This window comes from Nymphalis io, chromosome 18, assembly GCF_905147045.1.
Source record: "Nymphalis io chromosome 18, ilAglIoxx1.1, whole genome shotgun sequence".
Classification (NCBI taxonomy): Eukaryota; Metazoa; Arthropoda; class Insecta; order Lepidoptera; family Nymphalidae; genus Nymphalis; species Nymphalis io.
In genome coordinates this window covers 1936626-1962507 of record NC_065905.1, presented here as the reverse complement: position 1 = coordinate 1962507, position 25882 = coordinate 1936626, and the positions used below count along the sequence as shown (strand labels likewise).

Genomic DNA, 25882 nt, shown 5'->3' with positions numbered 1-25882 from the left:
AAATGTTTTGTGTTGAAAAATTGTTTTAGTTGATTTAAGCTTACAAACGTGGATTGGTAAATTTTCTATATTAAAAGAAACTAGAGCAGCCAACAGTAATATTGTTGACTGATATTCTTTTTTTGAATTGAACATTTTTAGGAGCGATTTTATAACAAAATTGCATTGAAATGATGCTGTTTGAGACGCTATTCATAAAAAAATATAAAAAAAAACAGGTAAAAAAACCCTAAAACAGGATTATTAATAACCAGTCCAAAATTAAATAGATATATTTTATTACATATACAGTGTAGATATTTAGTAAATAAGCGTTTCGTGACGTAGAGTACATAGAATTTAAGGTTCGGATACTGTACTGTAGTTTCTGACACAAAATGTTTCATTCTGTCATGTGCTACTTAGTAGCATGCTCTTTTAATACATCGTGTAATGACCAAATCGTATTATGTGTGAGGATACAAAATGTGAGCTCAAGGTGTTCTCGGGTGCATTTATCGTAGCGCAAACAAATTAAACACGATTAGCGCAGACAATGCCGTCCCAACAATACAATGGCCAGACCCACGGAGTCTGTATTAATTTCTGTCCTTTCATCGTAATTCATCAATCGAACTTCTATTTAATAAATTTGGAATAGCTTAATCAAAGTTTCGTCATTTTCATTTTGTATTCGACGTTAACTTTGTTCAAATCAAACATTTAATTTATGTCTTTTATATGTTTTCTTAACGAATTGAGGGACAACGTTTTTTTACAAAGTCAGACAATCGATTGTCAGACTGTTAAATACATCTTCATATGACGTGATTTGCTTATTATATATATATATAACATAGTTAAAACAGATAAATCATAAATGGAAACACGTCAACAATTCAGAAAAGGTTTTATATATAAATTACAAGTATATATTTAATTTAATTTTAATATATGTAAAGACAAACTAAATTTTATTATTAGATTTTATTATTGGCAACTGTCCGGCATTCGTTCCAAAGCAGTAATACATTTTTGGGATATCCAAAACGACTGGCGCATCACCATACCTTCATGGTACTACGCCGGATACTGTCACGCAAGAGCCATGATCTCCTCTTCATTGCTCATTTTCATGTAATACCGTTTCGCACCAACTCGAGGCCGGTGGTATCAAAAATAACTTACACACGGCTCTGGAATCGAATGAAATGTAAACTAATTAAAACGAGCATTAATTATATATATAATGAGAACATAATGTACATATAATGATCAACCACTAGAAGTTACAACGCATAACAATAGGATATAATTAAATACAATATAATCGCTAATTTATTCAAATCGTATGGCAATAAAACTCGGTGAAAATATTTTGATGAGACGGTAAGAAATTCACGTGTTAGTTCGAGTTTAGACAAAATTGAACGGCGGGATCAAAATAATGAATCATGAGTAGCAATTAAATCTTCAAATATTCGTTCACTCGCTACGAATTTAACAAAGAACTGTTATCTATATGAACCATCGCGGAACTCATGCTGTTTGAGCATAATCATTGATTACTCTCTCACGATGTAGTTATAATAGCGGTATATTTGGTTAATGATTCAATGAATTTAGCGCGATTAACTTGCTTCTAATATTATGCTGAGCCGAGGTGGCGTAGTAATCAGGAATCATAGCCGAAGCTGGTTTAAGCCAGGGCAAGCACTGTTTTTTCATCTGCTCCGATGAGAGTTGAACACACATGTTTAATTTGTTCTCGTTTATCGAGCACGAGACGAATCATAAAAACAATAAACGTTTTCACGTTAGAGAAGAAACAAAAAAAGTCCCTTCAATTATAATTTATGGTTCATTAAGAGTTTTAAATAAGAACCTAGGTAGTTTTTCAAGTTTCTTTTTCACAAGTAAAAACAAGAAGTAACAAGAAACAATTACGAAAGACGCCTAGCCTGCCGCCCCTGACACGTGCCTTTTCACCATAGGGAAAACACGCCATCGAGCATATGAAAACTTACCTGTTTTCTCGGTTTAAAATCCGATATTCTACCGCAAAACAGCAATACTTGGTATTGTTATGTTCCGGTTTGAAGGGTGAGTGCAATTACAGGCGCAAGGGACATAACATCTTAGTTTCCAAGGTTGGTGGCGCATTGGCGATGTAAGCGATGGTTAACATTTCTTACAATGGCAATGTCTATGGGCGTAGGTGACCTACACTGTAAAAAAAATCTTCGGTTAAATGGACATGTGCCATTAAGATATTATGTTACTATATTAATGTAATTATTATTTTCTAGAATAAAACTCAGATCGATACGTTGTTCAGTAACGCAGACACAATAAAACTCACATCTGCATTCGCTAATCTGAGTATTTAAAAAAAACATACGTCAGTTAATACACTGGCCGCCAAAAAAATCGACCCACCCGTATTTTTTTACTTACAAAGTTATTATCTTAACTATGCGACGACCTAGGTGGATTGTTTTACTTATGGGACCATACATTTAACATTTTATTACCCACTTGATATTGATTTGGGGGAGTTGTAAGTGTTATTGAGGATATTTGGAATATTTTTAAAGTATTGATAAGAAAACGTTACTTTGTGCACAAAGTGCATGGTTAGTTTATTTCCAGTTCTTAACGCGGAGTCATCTCGGTTCGATGTTTATTATTGATTAAGTGTATGAAACTTTGTTGAAACAATAATTTTAATAAGTTTAAACATAAAAAATGGATACTACTGAAGCAGAAGCTGCTCAAGTCGTAGCTCTTATTCATGAGGGGTTAAGTCAGCGAAATGTGGCTAAAACACTAAAATTAAGTCGTTCAGCGGTGCGAAGAGTGTACAAACGCTACTTGGAGACTGCGGAGTATCGCCGGAGACCAGGATCTGGCAGGGGGCGTGTCACGAACCCGACCGATGACCGTTTTATTGGTTTGACGTCTTTAAGAAACCGACATCTTTCGGCTGTTGACGTTCAAGGTAGACTCCGAGAAAGTCGTGGAGTGTCTGTGAGTGAAAATACTGTAAGAAGAAGACTTCTAGAGCAAAACTTAACCCCTCACAAGCCAGCAACAGGACCAAAACTCACAGCATCCCATCGACAAGCAAGACTACAATTTGCTAGGCGGCACGTCGATTGGACACTGGACCAATGGGAGACAGTATTGTTCAGTGATGAAAGCCATGAATGAATGTCTCTAGTAGGCTCTGATGGACGACGTAACGTCATGCGAAGGCCAGGAGAACGCTACTCTCAGTGTTGCATTCGAGAAACAGTCCGATTTGGTGGAGGCTCTACAATGTTTTGGGGAGGTATTTCTTTGACGGGACGCACAGAGCTGGTTTTTTTCCGTAATCGTGCTGTTAATGCTGAAACTTACATAACGGACATTCTGGAGCCTCATGTGATGCCTTACGCTGGATATATTGGGGATAATTTCCAACTTATGCACGACAACGCACGACCTCACGTCGCTAGAATTGTTAAAGACTATCTCAGGGAAGTCGAAATTCCAGTTATGCAGTGGCCAGCCAATAGTCCGGACTTAAACCCGATAGAGCACCTCTGGGACCAGCTAAAACGTACGGTTCGAGCACGAAATCCAATTCCAGAAACCCTGAATCAACTGGAAGCTGCCCTAACTGAAGAATGGCAACGGACCCCACAGGAAGACATTAAAAAGCTAATCAGGTCACTTAATAGGCGTATGCAGGCAGTGATTAGGTCAAGAGGAGGAAACACTCCCTATTAAAGTAAGATTTAGGCACCCAAATTTAAAAACAAACGGCATAATCGTTTTGTACACAAAAAAATAAAATTGCGTAAAATTTTGTGTTTTCGTGTTTTGTCACATATTTACCTAAAAACCTATTTTTTGCGCACTATTTCTGTTTTTGTACAATCCTACAATTGCATTTTTTCATTATCAATCTTAAAAATATAAATATTTGGCAGTTTAAAACCATACGATAGATATTGAGAAAATTTCTAGTCCACATCACGCTACGCCTACGGTAGTGGATAAGTAACGTTTATCCAACAAAACCGTAAGCAGCTAGGTCATACAATAAAATTACTATTCTCAAAATTGTGAAACGTAAAACAAAGTCCATTACATCGTCTTTGTGTTAAATTACCTTATTTGATGTTAAAGATTTCATCGTAACGCACGTCGCAGAATTGGCATCGTTTCAGCGGGTGAGTCAGTTTAAACAATAAATAAAAACGGGAATTTCCAATTGTTCCAACATTGTAAATATTTCATCAGCAATAAGTGATCCGGAATCAACTACGTTATTTATCAAGGATTGCTCGACATGACGACACTATCCTTCTAAACGTCATGAAACGCGTGGATATTACGTCACAGATTAGCTGTCATGTAGTTCATGTATCGAGCGTTCTTCGTTATATATTTAGGTATACTGTGACTTTGGTCTTGAAACTTGATTAAACAAATAGCTTATAAAATCACAGATCCTATGGTCCAGAGTTCGATCCTCGGGTAACGTCAGTAAAACGTTAAATATTGGCAATTATATTATGCCAATTACTAGCAGCCCTATGTGGTTCTTTATATGCCCATGCCCCGGAATGAACGTAAAAACGTTCTTCCACCGGTGTCGGTGTCGGTCAATAATGGTGTCTGAAATCAGTCACCAATACGGCAACACATGTCATGACACCCTTTGCTCTTCTCTCATTGCTAATTGTATATCACCTTTCAAACTCATAACATTATAAAAACAGCTTCCGACACGGTCTAGCTCAATTATGCATGATTACAGTATCTTAGGCTACGTGTACAAAGACACGAACTCTCACCGAAATATATCCAATCCCCCCCATTATCGCCATAAAGCGTTATATTATGATTTAGAAACGGATGTTTCATTGAAATTCACGACTAGACCGTTATCAGCGCCATCTTCGTGTATCATATTAATTGGGCGAGCCGCATTGCTCTTAATTAAATGTAATTTTTATTTCGGCTTTACGTTTTTTAGATTACATTTTTACATTAGCGGGGCAACAGTTATGTATGAAAATGTTATATCGTAGTCGTGATTTCTGGTGGATTAATTAACATAATGCTCACACACACATAGATCTATGATAGTACTTTGTGTTACGTTAGAAATTCGTAGATTCTAGTATGTTCTTTAAAGCTATCTCATTTATGAATGAGAAACAGAATTCAGCTTAAAAGCAAGATTTTTTCATGTACTAATGGAGTTTAGTATATTGGATTATATTTATATTGTAGTAATAAAAGTGGGTGCGAAATTTTAATAGTTTTTTTTTTTTATTTGATACACAGCTGGTAGTAAGTGGTCACCGCCGTCACATTGACATTGGTGATGTAAGAAATATTTACCATTACTTACAATGCCATTGTGCCACCAATCTTGGGAACTAGATGTCTTGTCCCGTATGTCTGTAGATACACTAGCTCACTCAACTTTCAAACCGGGACACAACACTACTATGGACGGCTGTTTGGCGGTAGAATATATGATGATTGCCCTATCACTGAGTTGATGATGTAATAGAACTATGATCGGTTGAGTGATGTTTCCTATAAAATTCAGATCAAAATAATTACAAAAACATTAACTACACTATATTTATATACATATATATATATATATATATATATATATATATATATATACAATTAATTAGAACTCTAGTACCAAAGCTTAATATATAACAATTCTTAATTGCTCATAGTCTTTAAAAGAACATGAAATTCACGGTTGTCACGTCAATAGTCTAAATCTTTTCTGTATCTAACGGTATTTTACGTATATTGCCTTAGTAGCTTCTCCATTCAGGCATTATAAAACAAATATCCCACTTAGCATAGAATAATTACTCGTCAATCACTAGTGAATGTCACAACGAACGAGATAAAAACGATCCCAATAACACAAGACCAGTCACACTCGACGTCCAGACGTAACCCTGAGAACCAAGAAAAATGAACGCTCGAAGGGTGGGGCCCGCATTATAGGGAGCGGTCACTAATTAATGGAAAAGGATTAAATTTGTACGGAATTGAAATAAAATAAATATGATAAAGGACGGTGCTTGGGCGTGAAGGATGTTTTTTGGCCGGAGGGCCCCTCGATACCTAGCTATGGCTTCATTAAATGAGTTTTTATTTGCGTTTATGTACGAATATTGAAGGTCTACATTTGTGGTATATCCTTTGGAGTCGCAACATTCTTTTTTAGTAGTAGTAGTACATAGAACTGACAAACATACATAGCAATCGTGTTTTTATTCCTCAGCCATAAACTGTAAGTATAACCTTATAAGGTTGTAAGGTTAAGTAAATATATTTTACGTTATCTGTTCTTACAAATAAAAAAACACTGGTCAGTTTATATGAACGTGATAATATCGAGAATTTATAAAAGGAATATGCTTTAGAAACGCAAATTCGAATTTTATCGTAAAATAAAACTATAAGAAATATCACATTTGTCTTAAATATAAAATTAAATGAACGAAAATGAACGTTAATTCGATGATTTATATACTAAGTATATTAATGAAGTAAATAATAAAACAATATAAGAATAAAGTAAACAGCCATCGTTATTATTGTGTATAAATTTTCAAATTGTCTTTGTGAACATTTTTATTAAAGTATTAGCTGAAATCGTTTAAGGCTTAAGGGACTGTTTTGGTCTAGTGAACACGACTCAACGCAACGACGAGGTAGAACTGTACTTTAATAAATATATTATAAATTTAAACAGTGACCGCTTTATTGTAAATAAAATAATTTAAAAAATATGTTGAATTATCAATGCTAAATTTTAATTGAATCATTCTAATCATTTGTACGTAATTTTGTAAAAACATATTAATTTCAATCCGTCTAAACGAAATCTACTCATCTACTTCATCGATTAATATTTTTCATTTAATTTCTTAATTATAATATGATAGTAACAATAACAGCCCTGAATTATCCCACTGCTGGGCATAGTTTATCTCTCCATTATTATTAAGAAAAACTAAATAAAATTTTCGAAATATCAAACAAAAAATAATATTTTTATGTCACGTCCTATCTATTCGTTTTAAGTGCAACAATTGTTTCGTCAAGTTTATTTACCTATATCCCCTTTGTCTGTTCCCCTCTGACCATCCTTTATATCTGTATCTATTCTTTATTACGAGGAATATCGTAAAAGATACGTTCAAAGGAATCATAAGAGGGTTTCATATTATTATATTGAGATATTAAATTATGTATATATTTATGTCGATTATCCTCTGTAAATATATTTATTGTAGTAAATATTTCAACTTAAGCGCCTACACGTGTATCGTCGTTATTCTTTTCTTAAATTTCGAACACAAATTAAATAGCTAAGCCTGTTCCTTATTTTGAATAAATTGAAAAGATACCCGTAATCAAATTACCGTAAATTCGGACGATATTAAAAAAATAATGTTTGTCTATTCCCCTCCAGTCGATACAACACACTCAAGGTACGAGCTCTTAATCTCTCAATGTCAGTTTTAATTTACTGCCGGCATCGAATTACCTTCCAAGAGTTTTATTTTTGAAGCTCATTTCGTAGACAACGCAAAGGAAACGCGTTTCGACAGCCTCGGACGAAATAATCTGCCGCTAAAATATTTAAAAATCGAATGAAAAATACGAAGCGGATAGAGCTAGTTGCACACGAGCTGACCGCATCTATTCTATACGGTTTAATGTCGGCTCTACACACGACAGACTCGAGCCATTGAGAACGTTCGGATTCACACAAACAAATGCCGCGAAGCATGAATTTGTCAGCCAGAGTCAGGTAGATCGCAAACACAAAACCCAAACGAGTATCCAAACAGAATCCAATCGGAAACTAAATAATTCAATTCGGCATAATTCGGAACGAACTCAAACTCGGATTGACAAACTCAACGGGCGCTTTGTAACTTGCGTCTATTGGCGATAGACAGGTATTAGGAGAGCGGAGCTAATCATTATTAGATATTGAATTTTCGTAACTTTGGACTCATCCGCTTTCTAATTTACTAATGAATCCGAGTGGCGCTGCCATTAGCTCCCCTGCCTCCCCACGGGGGGACGGAAGGGGTAAGAACTCGCGCGAATTTTCGTCTTTTATACATGTAGAACGATAATCCGATTGGTGATTCGGGCGTTCCACATTTGAATTTTCGTGTGTTTTCGGTAATTTTCGCGCGCGGTTTGACGGTAGTGACGTTCAATCTCTGGAATTGGTTTGTTTTATATGTTATTACAAAATGAAATCGGATGTTATTCGAATTTCGAACCGGAATGGTGTCGTTGTATTTGATGTCCTGTGACGATGATACCTTCATCAATGACGAGATACTCAATAACTAATATATCAGTTGTCACGGAACTTTGAACTTTACTAATATAATTATTAAAATTATATTTACATTACAAGTGACAAATCATTATTACGAATTCACATAAGTCAATGGTTATATGATAAAACCTTAACAGCGTGTCTGCATATTTATACTGATCTATAGATCGACATGCAAAATATGAACGAAATCTCGGAGCAGGCGTGGGTGTAGTGCATTAACAAGCAAATATTGAGTTAGTGGAGTGGAGGCGAGTCAATAAAACCGAACGAACCTCGCACCTGCTGGCATAAGTCAATGATCAACGAGGGCTTAGATTTGTGCCTAAAGCTTTTTGCCTCTGAGAGACAAGTTAATAAAATATTTCTTGTAAACAATTTAAATAAATGACGTGAGATTTAATCAATAAAAAAAGTAGAAAAAAAAATTAATGATAATGGATATACAATATTCATTTATATTTATTTTGTTTCAATCAATGGAATTAAAATGTATCTTAATATAAAAAATTACATATACAATCCATTTTCAATAGCATTTAATCATATATATTTATAGTCATACATATTATTTATTATGGTTTTACAGTGTAAAATAAACTGACCACCTGTTCTCAACCCCCGGCGAACTGAACTTAAGAACCTGCGAAACCCAGCGCTATATTTAAAATTGTTTTTGCAAGCTTTTATTTAAATTCACCTGTCAGTATGTGGGGGGCCAAAATTGCAGCTGATTTTTAAGCCAATTCCACACAACCGTGTGAGCTGAAAATCTACACATAATTTTGGTGCTGGTGAAAATACAATATGGTGTTCATTTTATTCATTAAGTACAGAATATATAAATGCTGATTCTTTGTTTTACTAAAAATATTAGCGTATTAAAAATGTTGCCATGTCTGCGAGTACACAGCACTATATCAGTATCGGTTGGGCGGGAAAAGTTCAGAAATCTATAGGTGTTGCCGCATCGAGCTCAGCGAGACAATCATTTGATTGTTAGAACTTCTGGAATAACCGAAATTCGAGTTTTGTTTGTTTTATTAGAAACGTTGCCATATTGGAACGATAACTTACTCGATAGAGGGTGCGGAACGAGATTTTAATTGGTGGCTCTTCTTGTTAATTTTTAATTTCTTTTTTTTTTTAACGGATTTTCTTTTGACAGATGTCACTTATCGATTATTAAGTTCTATTGATATTTAAATCTTTATTAATTTTTTCATCGAGTTATTTATATCGTACGTTTATAATGTTAATGACAATATTAAATATGTTGTAATGTAAAGAGATAAAATTGTCAGACTAAAGGTACGTCTGATGCGTCGTGCGTCTGGTACATTAAACAAAGTGATGTTGCCATTTTATGTTTTGACTATTAATTTAAAAAAAAAAACAAAACTATACTAATCCATAAACAAAATGTTACGCTTTTGGATAAAGTTTTGTCATACACGTTTCAATAGAAATATTAAAAAATTAAATAAATATTTGTAAAATTTAATGTATGTCAAGACAAAGTGATTCTGACCTTAATCGGATGCGGTGTATCTGATAAGGTTTCGACTGGCAGACGGGGCGTAACATTGAGTAGCTAGATAGATTCGAATCTTGGACCAACCAGACAACGGTACATAGACAATGCGTGCGAAAAGATGCGCATCTTAATGAGACGGTTTAAATATTGTTTAAATGCGATCTGAGAATGATCATGGGTTGCGCGTGAGTCTAATGTATTGTTGATAACGCTTTTGTTTAAACAAATTAGAACATTTAAATTAAAGCCTCTTAAGAATAACATCTAGCCACTTAACCCTCTATTGTGTTTTTTTTTTTTTTGAGTAAGGCAGTAAATTGTCTGCCGGATAGATCATTTGCTTATTTTATTCTCGTGATTTTGCATTTACACCTGTTCTGTGGGAAACCAGCCAGTATTTTCGAGGATTATTTTATAGAATAGATACCGGACTCATAGACATTGGCATTATAAGAAATGTTAACCATCGCTTACATCGCCAATGCGTCACCAACCTTGGGAACTAAGATGTCCCTTGCGCCTGTAATTACACTGACACACTCGCCCTTCAAACCGGAACACAACAATACCAAGTACTGCTGTTTTGCGGTAGACTATTTGATGAGTATGTGGTACCTACCCAGACGAGCTTGCACAAAGCCCAGTAAATCGTTGTCTTTACTAAATTACTTTTATTTGATTTGTTATATATGTTTGTATTGCTGTTATCATTATTACCAACTTTTTTGTTGATTTAAAGAACTGAAGCCAATATAAAATCTCCGATCATAGACAATATTACATATTGGTTATATTACGAAAGTGTAGGGTGATTGTTATTTGACGTAGTGTCAATCTTAATATGTCGCGTCACACGGGTGTATGATTTTTGAAACACCTTTGTGACGTGACATTGCAATACAAATAAAAGGAATAATCGTCGTATTTTATATAAGCAATTGAAATAACGTTATTGCTCGTAAATATAAGTTAAAAGTAAAATTATATGTTAAAGGCAGAAGCGGCTGCCACAATTATTACACATAAAGCTAAGGGCACACTTTGTAAATCAACGACATTAAATTTTGTTACAGATGCAAATCACGTTGAAACGCTTGTAAGTAATGTAACTAGCTTTATAGATGATTTCCTCGCTTGGTTAGTGAGGTGTGCGCGAACCTTAATACATATGCACTTATCTTAAGACGTTCTAAATTCAAATTACAATAACAAACTCAATATGACAGCTATATGCATTAATGAATGATCAGTAAATCAAAACGCATTCTAATTTTATGATAACCTACATTAAATCAACGGGCGACAAAACGAAATCGACACACGACCGCATCAAATGGATTCGACATTTGAAACAAAGATGGCAGCGGTCCAAGCGCGCGGCTGTCGGCGCACGCGCATCAATGGATCCCATTCACTATACATCACCACGGTCGAACGTCTGCATGTCGAACCACTGAAATAAATAGTCTTCATCTCGACTAATTGTTTCTTTGATCGTCGAATTTATTTAGAATTTTAACCCTTTGATTAAGTATGCGTATTGTACTGTTTCAGAGGGCTAATTAGGTATTGTTCTTTATTACACTGTTTAATGTTGCTTTAACTTCTTTACTCACATTATAAAACAATTGTTTGTTTTTTTTTTGTGACCGTGATATATAGATTAAAAAGTAATCGTTTCCTATGTCGATACACACACATAATTACAGAAAACATTGTTAAAAATACAATACATAGATGGTTTTGTTTATGTATTCATTTCAAGATATATAAAGGAATTTTGAGACATTTCACAAAATTAATTCAGGATCGACGAGAATCTCGAAAATCACTTTTTCCATTACTTAAATTACACAAGTAATTAAATACAATGTCTTAATTACAAATCCTATATACGTCAAACGTAATCCGACTATTCTCGATGCTTGTATTGGAACGTTACGTCACGGGTCTCGATTGGCCCGGAGCTAATCTCAAAACAGATAACCAATTAAGTGTAATTATAAATTAACGAAACGAACTAAAAGTCGACGCTGCAAATATTACCGAACGACAGAGTTCACAACTCGGAGTAAACTTTCAGAAACTTCGGGCGCGCCGATGAGATACAAATAGGCATCAGAATTAAGTTACTCACGATTTTCTGTTAGCCTTTTAATTATATACACCCCGCGCCCCGCCCCGCTCCTCAGGTGGATCGGTTCGGTTCGGTTGGGGACTAATTCGGGCGCGCGGATTTCCTTACATTTCAATATCGAGGCTAATATTTAACCAAATTGATATCGATAGAGGACTTGGTGGTCACGCTTTGTGCTGCGGAGGTACCACCCAATCATCATATGTTCTACCGTATTTAGTATTGTTATGTTCTGTTTGAATGAATCTTGTCATCTTAGTTCCCAATTCGTGGCGCATTGACTATGGAAGAATGAATATATCTTACAGCTGTATTGTAAAGTATTCCTTAAGCGTACTCTATTAAAGCCGACAAAACGGAAATCAATTTAACAATTTATTTAACAATATTTAATTATGAATTTCTCAAGCTATTCACACCCTAACGAATTGCTTCCAACACGATTCGCGTAACTAGATCAATATACTATGATGCAATTATAAGTATCGTAAAAGGGTAGGGAAGGTATTATGGGGATCGATCGGATTAAAAGTGAAGTTTTGGATTTTAACAAAATAGAATTAATTGAGGATGGCTTTTGATAAATACTTGCCGACTCGACTTGCTTAAAGGTTTAGGGAAAGGGGACGATCTCTGATGTCATATATTTTAGAATACATAAATACTTGAAGTGAATTATTATATTGGTAATAATGTTTATATATTACCTTAAGTATTTAAAGTCTAATTAAAATCATGTTCAATACATTAAAGGGTTATTTAATTACACTTAGGTATATAAGAAATTAATATAAGTTTGTACAGTGATGGATAAGGGCTAAATAAAATTATAAAGGTAATTGTAGTAAAGTTCATGCTATTATACAAAAACAAAAAAGGCTATGACAGACGAACAGATAGACATCAGAGTGAAATTATAATGGTTAAGTTTTTTAATCGTATGAAACTTTAAGAACGCAGTTATATCGATATATAAATTCATCCATAAACAAATTTCCAAGTTCACTTATCACGTAATCAGTGTATCAGTGTAGAGTGTATCAGGTATACCGTAGACTTTATCCATAATAAAAGTTCCAAGTAAATCTATCAGGTGATAGAAAAGAATCACCAAGAATAACACAGCATCTAGACGCGTCGAACAAAAAAGAATCCCGTCTATTCTCGTGCCGTACTGAGTCAAGAATCTGAACCCAATTAGAAACGGATCGCGTTCCTAACGGCGCGCGAATTGATGACACATCACGGTTTGAACTTACGACAGCGCTTATTAAACCATCCGTCGTGTAATGGTTTTTGTACATACCTGATTAATATTAAGATTTAAATAAGTTTAGTTTAAATAACTTATAAACATTGTAAAGGCAAACATTAGATAGTTTATTTATTTATTTTTACTTGTAATGAACAGTTTTACAGAAATGTTTGTACATTTATTACTTATTACTAAAGTAGGGCCAAATAGGATTACAATTTTTCAATACGAAACATTAGTAAAAATAAATAAAAGTAGCATTCTTGCTTAATATTATTGTTTGTTGGTGGAAGTACTTGGTGATGCCTTTGTGTGTAAGCCCGTCTGGGTACCACACACTTATCATATTCTAACGCCAAACAACAATAGTTAGTATTGTTGTATTTCTGTTGAAAGGGTGAGAGCCTGTGTTACAACAGGCGCTAGGGACATCATATCTTAGTTCCCAAGGTTGGTGGCACATTGGTGATGTAAGGAATGGTTGATATTTTTAACGGCGTCAGTGTCTATAGCGGCCCATCTTCCCGCCCACCTATCTATCTATATTATTTAAAAAATGAAAAGTAAAATAATTCATAGTATAAAAAATACATTACTAGCAGACACCACAAAAAGCGCGCGAGTGCTATCAGTTATTATATTTATAAAAAAATAAGTAGCCTGTATACGTATACACGTGTGTATCAGTTAGTAAATATTAAAAAAAAGTGTCATTAAGTTACAATTAATAGTATTTTCATTTCTGTCTAACGGTCGCCGTTTCGTATAGGAAATGCAATAATTCGAATCATTTCATTACAACAGTTCGAAATTTAAAAAAACGAATCCAGTCAGGGTAACTTTACCGTGCGTTTGATATTGGGAACATGGACAATTCAACACGAGTAACTTTCACGTTACCGATTGCCGATTTTTAAACTCGATCTGAAAGGGATATCGTGTACCGGGATAAGCCAATTTAACTGCTGGAAAACTTGTATAGTAAGTTATTTTAATTAATCACATTAGTTTAGTATACAAAGTAATGTCCCACCGCTGGACAAATGCTGCTTTGGAACTAATTTATTGGGTGACATATGTGGCAGAATTTCTGTGGAATGTACAAGATGCGTTTTAAGATAAGTGATGCTTGCCCGGTTTGAACCTGCTTTGGCTACGATCTATGGCCACTGGGCTATATAGGAGTATCACTCCTGTACTCTACTGTACTCCTGGCTGTAAAGAATCATCTTTACATATAAGTAAGCATAATACTTATGAGCTTTCAAATGTATATCCCATAATTCGTAAGCAACTTGGTAACCTTTTTATTAGCGATTATAATTATATTATTCTAAGAAATAATATATGTTTTAATTATTTAATTGTTTTTTTGTCTAACCTAAAACATTCAGTTGAAAGTTTCATTACGAAATGATCAGTGCACACCGAGTGTACTCCGAATACTGTGTCCTTTAAATCCCTTAGACCTGAATTTTTCCCTAAAAGTTAATTAATAACTCATCTACGTTTAGCCTTTGAGAGGCGTCGATTTTTTTAATCCCGAATGCTATCGCTCCAGACATCGCCAACCTTTTTTGCACACCGTACAAAGAGTATCGTCCGAGAGAGCGTACATAAAAACCCTTTAACTTATGATGAATTAGCGATCTCCTACGCTTTATGTCTCCCGCGTTATCTGACCCCCCTCTACCCCCATCGGTCACCCTTTCACACCCTAACCCCGGAGGCGAGTTTAGCGTACGTCAATATGAAGAATTAATATAGAAAAATCTCAAGGTTTTAAAAGAGTGGCAATTAGAAATAACGTAGTAAAATTAAGTATTCTCATATACATTTTTTATTTTAACTTATATTTACATAATAGTTATCTTCTTTGTGGACTTAACTAAATATATGTCGTATATATTTTATATATTTGCGCGCAAAAGGTGACAAGAATGCTAGTAGGAAATCTCTGAGCAAAAAATTAACCAGCCCTCCAGTTCTAGAGGAAGCAATGAGATAAGATGTACTCTAGATGTATATAATATTAAGGGCATATATATAATATTAATATATAATTGTTAATTAAACAAAAACTAAGTTTTATGTATGTATAAGTATATAAAAGATTGTTGTATGTATTCGTGCATGTATCGATATCGTAAGTTAATGACTTGTCCAAATTATGCTTCAATAAATCTGACGAACGATCAAAAACAAACTAGGCGACTCACCACCCCACATCACGTCCTAAAGGGCATCCTTGTCGTTACGTAATCCTTTTCCCTAAAAACTTCCCGCCCCGATAGGAGATGTTTTGATATCCCTCGGTATTCATTTATACGTGGCGTCTATAGAAAAACATTGACGTAAAAAGTGGGTTGAAAATGAGGGGGGGGGGTGTAGGAAATTTGGAAAAGGTTGGCAACCGCTGTCGAAGTGACCGCTGAGTAGGGTCCGCATTATGTGGATAACGTCGTTATGTGTTGATCAATTTTAATGCGTGCTGACTGCGTGCTGTACCGTCAGCAACGACACGACAAACATTTTCTTGATATTCTCGATATTCTCGATAGTCGAAACTAAAATGAAATATCTTCAAATGATATACGTAACGAGCAAGTAAGAAGACATACAGATTAAAGTTTTCAATCGCTCATTCAAATATGTGCTTTCTCGTTCGTACATTCACTTCCATAACGATTTAGTATATGTTTAAATAGTTCATTATTTACAATATAATATTTTATTTAAAATATAATTTCATGACGTCTGACAATGTTGAAATAACTCGAAGTTGACCAAGCTAAAACCGTACCGTCGTGATAGAAGCTATGCAAAAATAAAAATACAAATAGCTTCTTAAATATGGAATTTCCGTTAACTAAAATAAAACATCAAAATTTCTAAATATACCAATCTTATATAAAATAATTATCAATCGATAATTATTTTTATTTTATCCAACAACAATTTTAACACAATATCGTGTATACCTGAAAAATATTATTTTATATATGTAATCGTAATAATTGTTGTATTTAATTGTTATTGTTATATATAAATAAAAATGGCATGAAGTTTAAAATTAACGCTAGTATAAATTTAATTAATTTAATATATATCTAGGTTAATATTAAATATATAATGAATCACTTTAAACAGTATTTATATCAAATTTTAAGAAATTTTAGTTTAAATAGCTTAGTGGTTAAAGAACACGTGAATTGTAACCAACGATGACGGGTTCACTTATTTCAGTTCATGGGTTTAATTTGTGCATGGCAATAACAACGTCGCGAGGAAACCTGCATGTGTCGGATAAACTGTCACAAATCCGCTTTGGAACACCGTGGTGGGCGTTGAAGCTTCAAACCTTCAAGAGAAAGGTGGCTGGTTACATAATACTTTTGTTATATCTTTAAGTTAACATAATTTTTATAACTAAACCTTACTAATATATAGAAGGAACAAGAATGAGCTCCAAACCTTCTCCTCAAAAGGGAGAGGAGGCCTTAGCCCAGCAGTGGGACATTAACAGTTACTGCTACTTACTAATAAAATAAATTCGATATTCAGTTTGTTTGTTACGCTTTCCCGTCATTAATTATTGTTATTTTTATGAAACTAACCTAACCGAACACACAGGCATGCAAGCGCGGGCTGGATCTTGTAGATATTTGTTAATCCCGGAAGTATGAAAAGCGTTCGTCGTTTTGTCTCTGTTTTTTGATAAATAAATTTTCAAGTAAACTTATATAAATAGTTAAAGAACAAAGAGACCAAATGTTTCTTTACAAAATATTAAATAATTTAATTTATTCTCCATATCTGCTCAGTGAGATTTTATTTAAGTGTCCTCGTTTTAACGCTCGCTCTCAGGATACTTTTTCAATACCCATTTATAAAACTAATTATTTCAAAAATTCTTTTATTCTAAGATCTTGTAATAGTCATAATAGAAAATACAACCACATTGATCTGTTTAAAAATAGTTTAAGTAAATTTTATAATCTTGTGAAAAATACTTATTAGTAATTAACCATAACCATATTTACGTTAAAATTTTACTTTGTCATAAATAGTTATATTTTATGTAACATCAAAATTAGTCCACTTCCCTGTTAAAACAGTAGTGGAAACTTAACTGGCATAAGTGTTAAAATATGATTATTATATTAAGTTGTAATATACGATATGCTGTATGTTTCCCTAATAAATAAAAAAAAAAAAATCGATGTGTATATAATAATAGTAATTGTAACAAATCTGTCGATACGCATTTTTTAATCGACTTTATGTATTTATATAAAAGATCAATTATAAGATTTTGTTGTGAACACACAACTCGACGTGTTGTTGCTTAATTTTATTTATTTTTATTTAATTTTTGAATGACCTGAAAAGTTACTGAACCGATTTTGATAAAGATTTCAAAAGTCTTCACACTCTAAAAATTTTAATAATTAATTTTAATAAAATTAAATTGAAAAAAAAAACAGTTAAAAAAATAGCATAAATAAATAAAAAACATATATTTTACTATACGCTAGTGGGTAATGCTTTAATAATAAAACATCCTCTATTTTAATAGTAGTTATTTGCAACTGAATGGCTGAGATTTTAAAAACAATATTAATTAATATTAAATTTGTTCACATAATTCATACTTACCTCCATATAATAATTCCGAATTTTCATAATTTTTATTTTCTAATCCTAAGCACTTTGAATTCATTTACACTTTATACACTTACATTAGAAGTACTTATTAATTAATTAACAGTTCCGAACAATAATTATACGCGGATCCGAATTTTTAATTGTAAAAGAAAAAGTTGTGAAAAGCGCGCGCTGTCAAAATTGACAAGTTCCAAATTCGAACACCTCGCCGCATCAGACGCGCGCGAGCAACTGACGCACAGATAAACGCATAGCTCCTTATCTCTGTAATTAACATAACGCTCCCAAGCTCTGTGCCTCCTTCGAAACTAACATTAGCATAGCCAAAGAAATCATATGCAAATAACCGACCCCATTCACGACATTTAATATCGGAATCAATCGGTAAAACAGGTTTAAATATATGATGCGTCTTTGTACACATCTCAGATAAGATTAGGGTTAATTCACCCTCGAGGCCAGATGTCAATGTATTGATGTTTAGTCTCGTGAATAATACGAATATCGGAAATGGGTTTTTTATAATGCACCTTTACTTATCTAGCTTAAGAATGAATAATGGGACGTTTCTCATTCATAAGAACGATAGAATGATAGTGAGCAGATGATGAAGTGTTAGGAATAATATCATGTCTCCGAAATACTAAGCTCATAAATACAGGAATGTAGCTTACGTATTTCTGTTATTTAAAAAGAGAATTATATATATTTTTAGTATGTTAATGACAATGAGTCAATTTAAAATGCTTAAAATTTTAACGGAATACGAGCTGCAGTTGGATCGAATCTGTACAGTAAATGCATATATTGAATATATTATTGAATAATTAGACAAGACATGACCCCAGATAACAACGAACTCGTACTGAACGCGCACCCTTTCGTGAGAAACAGACAGAAAAACGAGGAAACACTAATTATTATTCGCATATTAAACACCCGAAGTGAACCGGATTCGAAAATAATATCGAATAATTATTGAGAAAATATATTTATCCCGCATTAGCATATGCAAGTTCGAGAATAAATCATAGAACAATCGGGGGTGAGAGATTTATGCACGATCGGATACTCGGACTGGTTTCGTGACGTATTATTTTTTTTAATTTATTGACCTACATGCCAAGGTGAGGGCTTGATCGGTTTTAATTATTTGCATATTAATATTGTACGTGAGAAAGTATGGGATCGATTTGAAGTTTTAACTGTTACGCCTCAGAGATTAGTAGTAGGTACCTACCGATTTGAAGTTGTTGTTTAATTTTAAAATGTGTTTTTCGTCTATGTTTTAAATGAGTTTCCTAATTAAATTCGCGTCAATAACTCTTTTTTAATTTACAAACAATTTCTAATAATTTTAATAATATGAGATAATTTAATTAATTAAAATATGACATTATAAAAAAAGCCTAATTCTATATGGAGCGAAACGATTCGTTGGCTTTAAGTTTGGAAACCAAGCGCTCTTTGAATACATATTTTTTAATTAATTATCATTAATCTGTATTATGATCGCGCTTACGGAGCGCACCGTTAAACAATTTTAAGACGTACATGTTTGTAATTAAAGTTCATTATTGGTTAACGAGTGATCAATTTTTTTATGAGAAAAATTATTGTTTCAGACATTCAATGCGCTCAGCGGTTATTGTTCGTATTAATACAATTTTGAATTTAGAATTACATGCGGCGTAAATTTAAATTAACGCATTCGAATTATGATTAGAATACCGCGTTGAGTTTTAATAAACGTCATTGTTTTCATAAAATATTACATTTATAGATAATAATTTAAATCGTTTTTTTTTTAAATTTTACTATTGATTTTATTTAACAAAAATATTGAAATTAATTAAATAACAAAATTAAAAATAGAACAATAACATACGGAACACTTGTAAATAATTTCAACGTACATTCGAAATATGAAATTTCGGCCCTCTGGTATCGAAAGCGTACGTTGAACTTGTCACGGTACACTTAGCAACGTTTAATTGTTAAATTAATAAAAATAAATAACGGTTGATGTTATTTTTTTTTATAACTCGTTATCGGATCTTCATCTGGTGGGTTTGGTGTGTTTTATCTACCGTGTCCGGATATAATGACTTTCAGTTTATAACTGGATTTAATGAATCATTATTGTTATAACTATTACCATCAATAATAAATAATTCTGTGTCATTTTATTAAATAAAATAACGCTAATTTCGTTACTATAAAGAAAAATCCTGAGAGCGTCACTTGCTAATCGTTTCCTTTGTTAAGGAAGATGCTTCATAATGTTATTAATCAAAAATACATATTATAACCGTTAAAACGTATTTGTTAACCGTTATTTTAAAAAGCGTTCTATATTCGAAAAAATATAAATTTAATGATCCTTTCGCCACATTTTAAATCGCACGATCGAACGAACGTTCAGGAACGAGGCAACTCCTAAGTGCTGTAACCGATGAGCGCCTAACGACTCAATCTACGCACATTCAAATTGCCCTTTCCGAACGAAACCTCATTACTTCCCGAAATATAACCTCTATGGAGGCCATAAATAACCTAACGGCGCGCATATTTCAAAACAAGAAAAAAAATAACACATAAAATTTCTTTGCCCCACGCGTCTAATGTTTAGGCTCGGCTCCATTGCTTAATAGATAAAGATTGCGACAATTTTTTTACTATTAAATTATATCAAAACAAAATTTAAATTTACTTTACCGGTTAAGGTTAAGTTCAGTGTTTAAATTACTATTTTAATTTTTACTTGTATAATATAAAACATATATAGTTAATTGTAAAAGTTAAAAATAGGTATTTTAATTTCATTATTTTTGATAGAACGTTTTTTTATCTAGATATATTGATAGGGGCTACATTTCGAACGGGTGTAATAATGAATACCTTGAACGTACAAAGTTTGTAGCAATATTTAAATATTCCACAACTAAAGCAGTTTAGGCAAAAATCTACAATTGTAATGAACAAATGAAGACAAAATATTCCAAAGTGCATTGCGACATTTGTTAGCGCCGGTCGTCGGGTGAGAAAGGAAACGAGGCGAGTGCGTTCCGCGCATAGATTTTTGCATTATTTTAGTATGCAAATGTTCCGCGATACCGAAGTCACTGTAAGAGCAATTTAAATTATTTTTTATGGCGCTCCGGAGTATTGAGAGTTCGCCAAGTGACGCGGGATCGGTCGGGGATTGCTTTAGATATTGTGTTCGTATTTTGAATTACCGATAGCAATTTTAGAATGTGTTCGAATTTAGAATTTAAGACGTTTCGATTTTTAAATATATTTTCGCATTGTTCGTTATAGTTATATAATGACTGAGCTCGAATTATTATAAAATTAGTAATTAAACGCTTAGGTATATAATTTCTCTCAACGAAAACGTAAACAAGCAATGAAGTGATAGTATTTAGGTATTAGTATATATATAATATGCATTAAAATTTAATGGAACAATTAAATTATCCCGGCTCCATAACTACCCCCCATTTAATCTCCGGAAAATTTACGAAATGTACGTTGCAAGGAAAAATCTGATTAGCTTCGATGATATATCGCTAAGAATTCCTCGCCTTAGTGCCTCTCATTTGAATATTAGACGCGTTATTGAAAAGAAAACTTTTTGAACGGCCCTCCGCAAGCTTTTAATGGTTATTGCTTCTTCCCTTGCTATCTTGTTTCCGAACGAAAAAAAAATCACTACGGTTCAGGTGCTTCATAACAATGTTTCATTCTAATTTAATAAATTCCAATTTTATAACGTGTTTCGAAATTCGAACGCATCCGCGGAATTCAATTGTTTCTAATTCATTCCCGCTTATCATCTATTTGGAACGCGTTCTTAATTCGAACACGCAGTTTAAATATCGAACGGAAACGGATACGGTACTGATTCTAATTTCAAACGAAATATCGCAATGTTGCTATTGATAAAATATTTTGTGACGGTTACAATGTCGCTATTATATTGAACGGAAATTAACGATAATGACTAATAATGGGACGTCTGTGTCTGCATTGGTAACTTTGAAAATATCTGATATCAATTCCTAGACCACATAAACTACTTCAACACATAACGGCTCTAAAAACAAGACCTGGATAATGATAGATAACCCGACCTGGGGAATACAGTAAATACAGATGATGAAACAATGGCGGTTGTTTAGTTACAGAATCCTAAAAATCGTAGTCTAAATCCGACATCAAAATAACTTGCAATTTTTAAAATAAATTAATGTAAGAAGTAAACGAAATATTCTTATAACAGAATCTGCCGTCTTGGAATAGAAACGATAAAAAATTTAATGAACACATTAATGACGTTATGCGAATGCCAATAACGAGAGTCGGACAGTTTTAACTTTTCACAAGGATACGTGTCAACGGCGGCCATAGTCTATTTTGGCGGGAACTCATAAAGCATGATTACCGGTAATGTCATGGTTTCATTCGTTCATTCGTTCCTGACGTTCTTTTAATATTGTTTGGGAGTTGGGGAACGCGAGTACGATTTATTTTGAATGATGTCTCTAGTGGGAATGCGACATTTGTTTTTTTTATATTATATTTTTACGAAATATACTTGAAATGTTGTTTTTGTTTAATATTTATCTGTTCGGTTGACAGATAACTAATGAAGTATTTTTACAAACAGTTTTTAATGTTTACATTATAGGCAAAGAAGAACATTTATGGAGCCCATTACTTATATATATAATAATTAATACTCACAGATACTTTATTTGTACCTACGCTATTAAGGTATTATTCAAACCGTACTGATGTATAAAAATACAAACATATTCCTTTGTATCCAATAATCTTGTACATTTTTATAAATCAAAACCGTCGATCCATTCATTCCTACCGTGTTACGCATATCTCCCGAAGGGTCACAAAAACCGAGATATATTTGAACAATGCCCTTCGCCCACGTGGGGAAGACGCGAGAATTACGTATGCTAATGTAGATGATCCTTCCGTCAGACCTCCCTGGATATGAGCCGATCGATTATAAATATTCGAGAGTCGATACTGATAGTTTAGTTTTTAATATTATAAAACGTATAGAATAGAATAAACGAATTATTTTAACACATGTTGAGTTGCAATACTAAATCAAAATTATGATAATCACAACAATGAACAGTAATGTTTTGCTAACAATCGCTTTGAACTTACAACAAAGATTTTTTCCTTACACATTTCGTAATAGAAGTTGTTCAATGTAACTTCACGTTGAATGACCGTGTGACCTCCACGAAGTATCACGGACTGGCACACGCCCAAAACAAATAGATCATTCACTCACTCCATTTCCTTCTCTGTACAAGAATCAATTGCGTTCGATTCGAAAATCAAAAATTCAAATCGTGACAAAACGACATGTCACTAATGAGCCAATAACTCGCGAGACAATAGCGCGTGGGCGTTCCGAATTCGAAATTATCACAAAAGAATATTAATGTAACACTTATTCAAATACAAAGCGATACATTCAAAATATCGATAAGCACGAGTCGGCTCGGTGGTGGACGGGACGAGTATATCACTGTTCATTTTTGTCATAAATAACAATTAAGCATCTGCTTCGATACCTATCTTCCCTACATAAGAGATTTAAGAAATTTGAAGAGAAAAAATTGCATCAAAGTTTTGATCCCTGACCTAAGGAACCCTAATTATCTCGTCGTCTAATTTGAATGGTGACGGCGACAAACTTTTTTTCTATCCCAATTTGAATTATCGAAGGCATTGTGACGGATTCGATTTTTTTTCCACTTCCCTTTTATGTCGGAGCACACCTTTAATCGCTTCGTATTCAAATTTGGAACGCATTTTTTTTAAGAATTATAAATATTGTTTATGATTTCTGTCCCCCGTGCGGCATTATTGCCGTTTCCTGCTGTCAGCGATTGTGAATGTAGCGCCGATGATGGAGGACAAATGCGCGCGAGTCTACAATGCATAGTTTTGTTTTTTAGTGTGGCATGAGCTGTCAAAGTCCAGAGCTCAATCCGCTTGCATTGTTACGGGTGTTATAATAGATGACAATTATTAATATTGTTTTTTTTAACTTATTTTAATTTACATCTGTCAGTGAAATTCAGAAACAGCACAGTTCTTATTAAAAAAAAAAAAATTAATAACATTATAATGTCTACAGATTAAATAGCTCAATTTTTTATTAATAAAAAAAAAAAACTCAATCAAGTCGATCGAGGAACAAATTAGACGAATGGCGGGTTCCTTTGTCTTGGCCCTAATGAGTTTTAAAGTCGATTATGGCAATTTTTCATAGAAAAAAAGCGAGTGATGTATCGCCGGGATCAATCACTGTTGCCCACAAATTGCTCCGACGCCATATCGGATCCGAATAAATGACTCCATTTTGAATACGCGTTACGATCACCTTTTGTCGAATCCTATTGTTGTAGAATTGTGACTTATAAGTTATAACTTACATCGTTCACTCCTAGGACTGTTGGTTCTGAGATATTTTTTTAATAAATCTTCTTAAAAAGTATTTTATTGAACTACAAATGCCTTTCGATTATTCTTTAATGGGTCACTGTTATAAAGCTTTCAAGACTCTGTATATTGTCTAATGTAGTTGGTGATGTTTTATACACTTAATATGTTTGTAAAAGATTTATTGTCTAGCGTATAGTAAGTGCAAACTATACATCTTATTAGGTATAATGCTCGAGTTGCCTTGTCGAACTCACTTTACAAAGCGTAATTATAAAAAAAAATATTAAATAGGTATTCACAATTAACGGTTTTAATTTCATATTAGAAATTTAAATATTAAAAAGCATCTACTTAGTACACGCTATTGTACGTTAGACGCAAAGGCTATAAATAGGTCGAATATCACCTCGTATCACAAGTAATACGTAACGGGCATCGCTTTATCAATTATTTAATATGAATATTGGTCAGATGTTCGCATTAAATAATAAAGCAGGCGATACCGGAGGGTAACGAGAATTGGACCATAAACCAAAATAAACTGTCAAAAAAAATAAACTGTTAAAAGCCTGCCCGGAACTGTCCGTCACATTCTATATTCAAACAGGCCAATGCCTGAATGGCTGTATTGTTTTAAAATCTGAACGCATAATGAACGTTCGTTCTTTTTTCGAAAATCTTAATCGGCGTCTTTCACTTCATTTGAGTTTCGAACAGTTAGGGTTCTTTACAAAATCAATGAAATCGAATTTTCATTCATTAAATATTTTGATACTAATATTTTTTTAAGTCATGTTAATTGTGACTAGCTACGTTGCTACGATTCGATTATAAAAATTATTAAAATATAATAAATAAGTACCTACATGTCGTGTTTTGCGGTTAACACAATACCTACATAGGTACGAGTTTTGATTCCATAAAAAAATGTTTTTCAGGACCCCTCATTATAATCTCTTTCGGACTTAGCCATTTAATTTTGAAATTAGAATATATTCGCACCAACTAGAACGCAGGCGTATTTGATTATTTCAATATGTAGTAGGTACTTTATTGTTTTATCCCGATTATTTGTTTATAGCTTTGTTTTAGCGGGAATTGTTAGCGGTTGTAATTCAATACGAATTAACGGAGAGCGATTTGAAATGAAATGTCAAAGCGTTCTTTTTTCGAATTCGAATTTCGGATTAAATTTTTTGAACACCGTTATAATGGATTTAAATAAAGCCCCATTATTGCAACAATAGAAGGCCTTGCGATTCGAAAGTCCAACCTTCGATTCCGGCTCAAATGTTTTTGTATTATTCTTAGTACTTAGACTATGTCTAGTCACATACAAATAAGAGCTAAATCTGCAATGCTTCACGCGATAAAAGCCAAACACAAAACGTCAATTCCTATTATTTA

At 33.4% G+C, this 25882-nt stretch overlaps 1 protein-coding gene across 6 annotated transcripts in view; it reads right to left on the bottom strand.

Moving 5' to 3' along the window:
- Positions 1-25882, bottom strand: part of LOC126775513 (homeobox protein cut-like) — a 141373-nt gene that overhangs the window by 72783 nt on the left and 42708 nt on the right. The gene's annotated exons all lie outside the window — the stretch shown is intronic.